The following is an 11,621-nucleotide window of genomic DNA, read 5'->3' on the forward strand; positions in this document are numbered from 1 at the left end:
GTACATCACACAGAGCCACCCAGGGAAGCACCAGGGTCAGTCAGGTGGTGGAGGGAGGGGGGAAAATACAGTGAGATCTCTCATTTTGTTTTCCATGGGTATATATAGGCCAGGCAGAGACAGCAGGTTTAAGATGGACTAGTTGGCTCTGGGGCAGAAGGGCTGTCCCCAGGTGGAGAGTGGTTCTGAGTGCAGAAGCCCCAAAGAGGAGGTGGTTGGGGGTGTGGGCTCTGCATTGGTTGGTCTGACTATGAGAGGTGTGCTAGCAGGTGAGTACATCATTGACTGTGTCTGACGATTAACTAGCGCTGGTGGGGGCTGTTCCTGCAGGGTCAGCAAGACCCTGGATGCCAGAACATCAGAGTGCGGAACAGAAAAAGCATGGCTAATACAGTTCTTCACTTAGAACTTTTTTTTTTTTTTTTTTTGCACAAGTAGCTATATCAGACCATTTTCATTGCTATAAGAAAAAAACTTGAGGTACCTTAATCCCTTTTGAGAGTAGTGTCCTCTAGGAACCTAACTACCTTGCAAGAGGTCTCACCTCTTAGAGGCTCCACCACCTCCTAACAACAGAGGACCAAGCTTCCAACATGTGTACTTTTGAGGAACACACTGAAGCCATAGCACACCCACACCCACACCCAAGCCATAGCAGCACTGACAGCCCTTGACTCCTTCCACGTCTCTGTTGCAAGCAGCCACTCTGTGGTGGGTTACCAGAGGTGCTCTGCAGTCTCCAGACCTACCTTCCTGCACCTGTTCCAGGGCCCCTCAGTCTCAGTAATAAAGCATTTTCTTTTGTTACAGATTTATTTTTATTTATTTGAAAGGCAGAGCTACGGAGAGGCAGAGGGAGAGAGAGAGAGAAGAGTGAGCGAAAGAGAGCCCTGCCTTCTGCCCAGATGCCCACAACAGTTAGGGAAGGGCCAGGCCGAAGCCAGGAGCCTGGAAATCCATCTGTCCCCCACATGAGTGGCAGGGACCCGAGTTCTTGGTCATCATCTGCTGCTTTCCCAGACTTGTTAGCCAGGAGATGGACTGGACCAAAGCAATCAGGACTGGAACTGGAACTCCAATACTTTATGCCCAGGTATTGATCTTTCTCAGCTCAGGGTTAGTCCCTCAGAGAATTCTCAGCAGACATGTGGAGTGTACCCCTTGCGCTTGATATGGGCAGTGGCAGAGCCAAGTGGAATCGCGGAGGAGCCATTCCACATGGAGTCTGGCCACCGCCTTCCTGTGCCCTTGATTTCATCTATTGGTTCACTCTCCAAATACCTGAAATAATAAGGGCTGGGCCAGGCCATAGCCAGGAGCTAGGAACCAGACTCCTGGATTTCCTTCATGGCTAGCAGGGACCCAAGTACTTGGACTTTCTGTTACTTTCCGATACCCAAGTACTGCTTTCCCAGGTACATTAGCAGGGGGCTGGATATGAAGTAGAACAGTTAGGACTGAAAGTGGCCCTCTGATATGGGGTGCCAGATCCTAAGCAGTGACTTAACCTGCTGTATCTCAACACTGTCCCCTGTGTCCAACTACTAAGAAAAGAAAAAAGTTTGTGGGACTGAACTTTTCCTTGCACCAGAACTCTTATGATCTCATATTTCTCCTACCAATCCTGCTCCCCTCACCACCTCAAATAACCAGTTTCACTTTCAATGAAATTCTCAGTTGAGCTTTGAAGAAATTCTTGGGGATTTCCTTGTTGATCATGGGAAAGTAAATTCTCTTTGAGAGGTTTTGAAGCAATTAGCGCCATCACGTTGAACAAGTTTTCCAAAGTCATTTTAAAATTACACCCATGTTTTTCTCAGTTCTTGTCTCTTTAGTGACTACATAGAATTATTTTCAGAAACTTCTCTTTGATCTACAAACATAATTAGGCAAATTCCTGAAAATGGCAATTCTTTCATTTTTGTTAGTTTATGCCACACAAACATAATATAGAGAATTCTATGGTTTATGGAAATAGCCTTTTTTTTCTCATCATTGATTTCTTTAGGAAATAAGAAAAGACCATAATTATAATGGTTCACTTGCATGGACCTGTGGCAGTTGATGTTGAGAGATTTACAAGGATTGCTACTCTGCATAAAGAAAGCTGGGGTGGCCAATTTTCAAAGGCACACAAAGGCCCAAAGTCACAAAAACCAAGGCACTATAAACAGGGGAAAATATAACTAAAAGATTAAAGCTATATATACACACACACACACACACACACACTTTATTTCTCAACATACATTTCATCAAGATACTTTTTTTTATTTTTTGACAGGCAGAGTGGACAGTGAGAGAGAGAGAGACAGAGAGAAAGGTCTTCCTTTTTGCCCTTGGTTCACCCTCCAATGGCCGCTGTGGCCTGCGCGCTACAGCCAGTGCACCACACCTATCCGAAGGCAGGAGTCAGGTACTTATCCTGGTCTCCCATGGGGTGCAGGGCCCAAGGACTTGGGCCATCCTCCACTGCACTCCCGGGCCACAGCAGAGGGCTGGCCTGGAAGAGGGACAACTGGGGCAGAATATGGCGCCCCGACAGGGACTAGAACCCCGGGTGCCGGTGCGCTGCAGGCGAGGGATTAGCCTAGTGAGCCGCAGCGCCGGCCCATCAAGATACTTTTGTAAGTGATAATGCAAGTTATTTAGGCTATTCTGGGAATTTAGCCAAGTGAATGCAGTCATATTTATATTATTCACTAAAGAAAAGTGGGTGCCCTTTAATTTTTTTTTAACATTAGCAAACAAAAAATGTCAGAAGTCGCCAAAGTAGGAGGATGTCCAAAGATTCACCATCAAAACTCACAAAATTTCCATTGTTTGAGGAGACAAATGAGCAAAAGTGTTATGGTGGAGAAGGGCTGTCTGGTGAAGGTTTCTTGGGCATTTTTCTGCAAAAGCTTTAGGTAACTTTCTTTTCTCAAAACATTCTCCTGATAAGCAGATATCATTGTTCTTTGTCCCTCCAGAAAGCCAACAGGCAAAATGCCTTGAGCTTCTGAAAAAGCTGCTAGGATGCCCTTGCTCTTGTTGGTCTGCTCTTGCTTTGGCTGGAGTACTTCCTCCGCTTGGTAGCTGTTGCTTTGATTGTGCTTTGTCTTCAGGGTTGTGCTGGTAAGTCTATGCTTCGTCTCTTGTTAGGATTCTTTGAAGAAATGCTTCAAGATTGTGATCCCCTCTTGTGTAGAATTTCCATTGATAGCTCTGCTGTTTTCTGTGGCTGAGCCAGACACAATAGCTTTGGCACTTGTCAAGCAGAAAGTTGGCTTCACTTCAGTTTTTCAATCAGAATTATGTGAACTGAACCAGTTGAGATGTCTGTAGTGTTGGCTTCTTCTTCTTCTTCTTCTTTTAATTTACATACAAAATCCAGGATACTCTTGGGACAACTCCCTTCCCCCCTACCCAAAACAAAACAATGAATAGGATCACTGGGGAGCTTAACGACTGCCTTGCTTCACTCTGGGATGCTGGGGTCAACCTTATCCAGAGGCTCATGGTGACAGCTCATGAGCGAATTGTAGAGTTCTTCACTTTTTGCCATTAATTGTTTAATTCTTCAATATTCAAATGAAGATTGAGATCGTCTAGTGGGTCTTCATCTTGGTTTTCGGCCACAGCTGTGGCTTCCTTGGGCATAACCAAAACTCCAGCTGCAGATTCTGGGGTCTCATGTGTACAAAGGACATTCCATCAATTTTTGCCAACTGCACAGCCATAGCTGTAGCCAGGGAGAGCATAGCCACTTGCTATCACTCATACCAGCTGCCATGGAGGTGCCCGTGGCCCAGCTGGAATTCCAGCTTCAGCCTTTGCTAGTAGCGGTAATGATTGTTTTGTTGAGTTCAGCCCAAATCTGCAAAACTCTCCCATCTGGCCATTTACCCATGAGCTTTCCTGGAGAGCAGAATCCACAGTTTTTAACCCTGCATCAAAACTTCAGCTGGTGGCTATTTCTTCTGTTAATCATTGGTCCTCTTCAACAAGGGCATGGACAAGATTAAATTTTTCCTCCTAAATTGATGTGGATGGTCTGCCACTGTGGGCTTCTAAAACACTGTCTCTTCCATTCTCAACACAAGTTACCAGTTTGTAAATTTACTATTTCTTTGGGGGGCATTGTAATAGTTTATGCAGGATTTGGCTCATGAAAATATTTAAAACCCAAAGTCTATGGTAACAGTTACTGGATTAATATGAGTGGATTAAGAATGGAGACTTGTTACAACAGTAGTGTCTGGTAGGTGGGCCTTCTGGGAGGTCTTTAGGTCATTGGAGACTGACCCTTGGAAAGTGGTTCTCATGAGAGCGTTGATTGATAATGCAATTGTGCTTCCCCCCCTTTCTGCTTCCTGGCTCACCAAGTACATGTGTCCATCCTTGTCATCCTGCAGCTTTCAGATGGCTGAATTGGTGGGGCCCACCTGATCTTGTAATATAGTGCTAAACACGCACTGTTACCTCATTTAGTTTTCAGACAACTTCCAAGAGGTTGATATTATTGTCTTTATTTTAGATGACAAAATTAACATGAGAAAAGTTGAGTAAATTGCCTAGAGTCACATCGTAAGAGGGAAATCTAGGATTTAATCTCTGTACTATATATCTGCAAGAGCTTGCCATGTTGTCTATCATTTTGGTGGGTTAGTAAATGTTTTAAATTTTTCTGTACCAACTATAAACAACAGGCATACATTTTTATTTTCAGCTAAAATGATGTTAAAAAGATCATTTCACTATTAATAACTTAAATACATTAACTTATTTAAAACTGGAGAAACATTTAAGCAATCCCAAGTGAAAACTGAGAACAATATAAAATGATAGTCATTTTGGATAATTTCCAAAATAAGTTATGGGGTCATTTGTTTATAAATGATATTGTTAAATCATTGTTATAAAAGCATTATCTAAAAACATCATTAAAATATGTTGTAGATATTGTATAGTAACATGGATCAATCGCCAAGGAATATTGCTTAGTTAAAGATTTAAGCTGCAAAATTCAACCTAAAATTCATGTGGCAATTCAAGGAATCCTGAATAGCCAAAACAATTTTGAAAAAGAACAAAATTGGAAAATGCACATTTCCTTATCTTTGCTTTTTAAAAGATTTATTTATTTATTTGAAAGACAGAGTTACAGAGTGAGAGATAGAGGGAGATACAGAGAGAGAGGGAGAGAGGGAGAGGGGGAGAGGGGGAGAAGGGGAGAGAGGGAGAGAGGGATAGAGGGAGAGAGGGAGAGAGAGAGAGATCTTCCATCTGCTGGTTTACTCCCCAAATAGCAGCAATGGCTGGGGCTGGGCCAGGCCAAAGCCAGGAGCCAGGAGCTTCATCCAGGTCTCCAAAATGGGTGCAGGGGCCCAGGCACTTGCTTTTCCAGGTGTACTAGCAGGGAGCTGGATTGGATGTGTAGCAGGTGGAACTAGAACCAGTACCCATATGGGATGCTGGTGCTTCAGGTGGTGACAACCCACTATGCCACAATACCAGCCCCACATTTCCTGGTCTTAAAGGTATTACAGAGCTATAATCATCAAAACAGTGTGGTACTGTCATGAAGACAAACAAATAAAATGAAATAGATTGTCCAGAAAAAAACTGTTATGTGTAGCGTCAAATAAACCCTCATGTATATGTCTTTAGTAAGGGTGCCATAAACACTCAGTGGGAAAAGAACAGTCTCTTCAGCAAATCATGTTGGGCAAACTGGACATCTACCAGAAAAGAATGAAACTTAGACTTTTACTTTATACCATATTAACAGAGGAACATTTTCATGACATTGGATTTGGCAATGATTTCTTGGATATGATACCAAAGGCATAGGCAAAAAAAAAAAAAAAAAAAAATAGACAAATGGTACTATATCAAGCCTAAAAATTTCTGTGCATTAGAAGACAAGTTTGAGAGTCAAAGACCATCTATGGAATCGGAGGAAATTTTTAAAAATATTTTCATTTTATTTGAAATGCAGAGTGCAACAGATGGAAACATAGGTAGTCCATTCACTTTTTCACTACCCAAATACCTTCAACAGCCAGGGTTGGGTCAAGCTGAAGCTAGGAACCAGGAAATCCATCTGGATCTCCTGAGAGCTTGGCGGGGGCCCAGGTACTTGAGTCATCATCTGCTGCCTCCCAGGATGTGCATTAGCAGGAAGCTGGATTGGAAGAACAGTAGCTGGGACTTGAACCACGCACTCTGCTATGGGAGGCAGGCATCTGCTGTACCAGATGGCTGCCCTTGAACACATATTATCAAATCGTATTTCTGATAAGGGGTTAATATACAGAATACGTGAAGAATTCCTGTGGAAGGGACATTTAAAATCTGATTTACAGAAGATCAAAATATGTGAATAGACATTTTCCAAAATTGATTTACACATGGCCAGAAGCATGTGCCAAGAAGTTCAATATCACTTCTAATCAGAGAAATGCAAGTTAAATCACAATGAAATATCATCAGACATTCATTATGATAGCTAGTATGAAAACAACTGCAAATAACAAGTGTTCACAAGGATGTGGAGAAATCAGAGTCCTTGGGCAGTGTTAGTGAGATTGCAAAAGAGTATGAATACCTTGGAAAACAATATGGTGGTCCCTCAATTAAAAAATAGAACTATCATATAATCCAGGAATCCCACTTCTCAGTACATACCAAAAAACTACAGTCAAGATCTCCAAGAGATATTTGTATATGCATGTTCATATTTCACAATTTTCATTATTTACAATAGTCAAGAGGTAGCAACAACCCTGTGGGGAGCAACTTGGACTAGACTAAGTTACTGGAATTAAGACTTATTCTATGCATCTGCTCTCCCACAATATGGCACTGGGAGAGGAAGAAACAGCTTCTACACAGCTGCCTCCAGTTCAACCAATAAGCAGCAGGACCTGCTCCTGATTGGAGGAGAGCAGTGTACTCGGCGTGTGGGTAGCAGAGTTGGGATTGGTGGAAGAGGACTATAAAGGAGGAGAGAGACGGCATGCACCAGGAACATCTATCTGAAGGAACACCTGTGCAGCCCCCGAGAGAGCCGGCCGGCGGTGTGCCGCTCCCCCGCGGAAGTGGGGAAAATGGCCAGGGGGAACCGCCCTTCCACGGAGGTGGAAGGGACGGTAGCCAACCCGGGAAGAACCAGCAGCAAACCCGGGGAGGGCCGAGCAGACGAAAGAACAGCGCAGGGTCCTGTGTCGTTCCTCCACGAAGACAGGGAGCGACATAATGGTGCCGTGACTCGGATATGAAGCCTAGGCAGGGTTTAGTGTCGTTCCTCCATGAAGAGGGGGAGCGACATAATGGTGCCGTGACTTGGATAGGAAACCTAGGAGGGAAGAAACGGGAAGAAGTGGGAAAATACTGGAGAAAGAGACTAGCGAAGAGCCTAGGGAAAAGCCGGACGAAAAAAGGTGCAGGAAGAAACTATCAAAAGCCTAGGCATAGACTCAGATACGGACTACGGGGGGAAGCTGGGAGAAATCTCTAAGGTCGAAAGCGAAAGTGAAAGCTAGAACAGACTCAGATACGGACTGTGGGGAGAAGCCAGGAGAAATGAGGGAGGAATATTGTTGGAAGAAAACTTAGGGAAACATACCGGGTAGAGAAAAATGTTAGGGAAATTGAAGCTGCGGGGGCAGGCCGAGGCGGAAACGTAAGCCAGCTTGGAATTCTTTAAGTCAGCCCGCGGAGCAAAAGGCGAAAAGTTAAACCAGAGGCGGAAACGTGGGCCAGGTTGGAATCCGTCAGATTAGCCTGGGGAGCAAAGGACGGGAAGCCAAGCCGAAGGGCGCAGACGTGAGCTGGGTTGAATTCGCCAGGTTAGCCCGGGGAACTTAGATTGAATACCGGTGGCGGAAACGTGAGCTACGCTGTGTGACTCGCGGAAGCCGCCGCGTGCAGAGAGAGAGCGCGGGGCACAAGTGGGGAGAGCGCACGGGGCACTAATAGAGAGAAAGCGGGGCTAGCGCGAAGGCCATGGTGCGGACGCGAAGGGGCACAGAGACCTCGGAGCGCGCGAAGCCGAGCCGCGCAGAGCCGGGAGCCCGCCGCAGGGCAGGCACCGGGAAGCCGCGCAGATGAGAGAAGCGTGGGCTTAAGCGGCGCAGAGCCGGGAAGCCGCCGAGAAGCAGCCTCGGGGCGGGCGCTGGGAAGCCGCAGGGATAAGAGAAACAGTTTAGAAGTAAAATGAGAGAAATAGGAATGCTGGTAGATAGAAGTAAAATGGGAGAGATAGGAATGCCCGGAGATAGAGAAATAGAGAAAAATAAGGCCTCCCCTCAACATGGCAATGAGAGAGCTTGGATTCGGTCTGCCTGATTAGGGAGGTGGTGAGCACCTGTGGGCAGCTAGCAGCTTATGCGCTGCAGGTCACCGAAGACAGGCACGAATTAACATCAATAAGTCTCCCCACAATACTGCAATGAGAAGGCTTGGATTCGGTCTGCCTGATTAGTAAGGCGATAAGCACCAGTAGGCAGCTCGACCAGAGTATGAGCTGCAGGTCACCGAAGATAGGCACGAATCAACACCAATAAGTCTCCCCACAATATGGCAATGAGAAGGCTTGGATTCGGTTTGCCTGATTGTTAGGGCTTGTAAGTACCTGGAGGCAGTTCTAGCAGAGCAGAGCATGCGCTGCAGGGCACCGAACACAGGCACGCATCAGCGCCTAAAAACCTCCTCACAACATGGCGAAGAGAGGACCCGGATTCGGTTTGCCTGATTGATAGGGTTTGTAAGCACCTGTGGGCAACTCTAGCAAGCAGAGCAGAGTGTGTGCCGCGGGGCACCGAAGACAGGCGCGTATCAACGCCAAAAAATAAAAAGAAAGGGGGATCTGTGGGGAGCAACTCGGACTAGACTAAGTTACTGGAATTAAGACTTATTCTATGCATCTGCTCTCCCACAATATGGCACTGGGAGAGGAAGAAACAGCTTCTACACAGCTGCCTCCAGTTCAACCAATAAGCAGCAGGACCTGCTCCTGATTGGAGGAGAGCAGCGTACTCGGCGTGTGGGTAGCAGAGTTGGGATTGGTGGAAGAGGGCTATAAAGGAGGAGAGAGACAACATGCACCAGGAACATCTAAGGGGTACATCTATCTGAAGGAACACCTGTGCAGTCCCCGAGAGAGCCGGCCGGCGGTGTGCCGCTCCCCCGCGGAAGTGGGGAAAGTGGCCAGGGGGAACCGCCCTTCCAAGGAGGTGGAAGGGACGGTAGCCAACCCGGGAAGAACCAGCAGCAAACCCGGGGAGGGCCGAGCAGACGAAAGAACAGCGCAGGGTCCTGTGTCGTTCCTCTACGAAGACAGGGAGCGACATAATGGTGCCGTGACTCGGATATGAAGCCTAGGCAGGGTTTAGTGTCGTTCCTCCATGAAGAGGGGGAGCGACAAACCCGAAGCCGATTAATGGGCAAATGGGTAAATTGAATGGTTGGGGGGTGAGATTGGTGCAAGTGGCTGCTTGGGATGCCTGCAACTCATGTATAATGCCTGAGTTTGAGTTCCACTGCTGATTCCAGCTTCCTGCTAATGTACACCCTGGAAGAGACAGCAGGTAGTGGCTCAAGTACTTGGGTACCTGCAACCCACATGGGAAACCCAGCTCTGGCTATTGTAGGCATTTGGAGAGTGAACTAGCAGATGGAAGATCTATCTCTCTGCCTTTCTCTCTTTGCCTTTCAGATAAAAATGAAGATAAATAAGTAAAAACTTGGGGCCTGTGCTGTGGCATAGGGGGTAAAGCCGCTGCCTGCAATGCTGGCATCCCATATGGGTGCCGGTTCAAGTCCCAGCCGCTCCACTTCTGATCCAACTCTCTGCTATGGCCTGGGAAAGCAGTGGAAGATGGCCCAAGTCTTTGAGCCCCTGCATCCGCGTGGGAAGACCCAGAGGAAGCTCTTGGCTCCTGGCTTCAGATCAGCGCAGCTCCATCCGTTGTGGCCATCTGGGGACTAAACCAGTGGATGGAAGACATCTCTCTCTCTCTCTCTCTCTCTCTCTCTCTGCCTTTCCTCTCTCAGTGTAACTCTTTCAAGTAAATAAATAAATATTTTTTTAAAAAAAGTAAAAACTAGACAATCTAAAATGTGGTACCTAAGAACAATGAAATGTTACTCAGCTTTATATTTATTTATTTATTTATTTATTTGACAGGCAGAGTGGACAGTGAGAGAGAGAGACAGAGAGAAAGGTCTTCCTTTGCCATTCGTTCACCCTCCAATGGCCGCTGCGGCCGGCGCGCTGCAGCCGGTGCACCGCGCTGATCCGATGGCAGGAGCCAGGTGCTTCTCCTGGTCTCCCATGGGTTGCAGGGCCCAAGTACTTGGGCCATCCTCCACTGCACTCCCGGGCCACAGCAGAGAGCTGGACTGGAAGAGGAGCAACTGGGACAGAATCCGGTGCCCTGACCGGGACTAGAACCTGGTGTGCCGGTGCCGCAGGCAAGGGATTAGCCTAGTGAGCCGCGGCGCCAGCTGTTACTCAGCTTTAAAAGGGAAGGAAACCCTGTCACATGCTATAACATGGATGAAACTTGAGGACATTTTGCTACACAAAATGAGCCATTCACAGAAAGACAAATTGCTTCCTGGAAAGATGAACTCATTCACATGGTTTCCTGTAAATGTACCAGCTTCTTCACAACCACTTTTCATATTCTGTATCCTACGCTGTCTCTGGCAAAATCAAGTTGGGATGATGAAAATGGATTCATTCTTGATTAGAGGAGGATATTTAGGCATGTACAGTTAAAAGCTAACATTTTTGCCTTCTAAAGTTTAAAACAATGACCAATTGCCAGGGCAGACAGGATACAAGTAATCAATGCTTAGTCAACAGGAGGGAAGCATGCCTTTGAGGGAGTGCAAAACAAACACAGAGCTTGTCTGGGGACAATGAGAAGCTGCAGTAGCTCAGAGGTTTATACCACCTTGTCATTCTCTTCAAAAATGCAAAGACGAACAAATTATTTTTCACTGAGAAAATGATCCCATTTGAGCACTCATGAATTAACCACATTAACTTCCTTTCAATGCAAAGAAGAAAAATGGTTTCTGTCTTCAGTTTTAGCTGTCTTGTCAGTGAGTTGTCAAGTTGAAGGATTTCTTTTACATTCTACTAGTTCCCTCTTCTCTGGAAACACATTTACTTCAGAATGGAGAGTGAAGGTTTGAGTTCATCTCTCAGGGTTGACTTGTGTGATGTGATCTGTCTAAGCTGTAGCAGCATCTGCATCCCTTCCAATCATGGCTTGGGCTTCAGAGCGTGACTGGGTAGTGCCCAGGGCAGGTGACTGATGATCTTTCTTCCCTAATAACTGGGACCAGTGCTAGATATTACTCTCTAATCATTCAAAATGTCTGTCCTGAGTTCCATTTCATGCTGTGTTTGATGTGGATACAAATATAAAAAACAAAAAACAAACAAACAAAAAAAACAAAACACAGGCAGGGAACAACAAATAATAAAAACACAAAGGCAACAATAAGCACTAAAGTCATTGGTGAGTTCTACTTATAGCAGACTGCCTAGAAATCAAAACATAGACACTTGTATTTCAGTGTTCTAGGTACACTGCTTAAAAAAAATTCGAAAAGTGCTA

General features: G+C 45.8%; 1 pseudogene; it reads right to left on the bottom strand.

Moving 5' to 3' along the window:
- Positions 1–3,460: 3,460 nt before the first annotated feature.
- LOC127490787 (putative uncharacterized protein C6orf52 pseudogene) lies at positions 3,461–3,884 on the bottom strand (annotated as a pseudogene).
- Between the last annotated feature and the right edge of the window lie 7,737 nt (positions 3,885–11,621).

This window comes from Oryctolagus cuniculus, chromosome 6 (genome assembly GCF_964237555.1).
Source record: "Oryctolagus cuniculus chromosome 6, mOryCun1.1, whole genome shotgun sequence".
In the NCBI taxonomy this organism is placed as follows: domain Eukaryota; kingdom Metazoa; phylum Chordata; class Mammalia; order Lagomorpha; family Leporidae; genus Oryctolagus; species Oryctolagus cuniculus.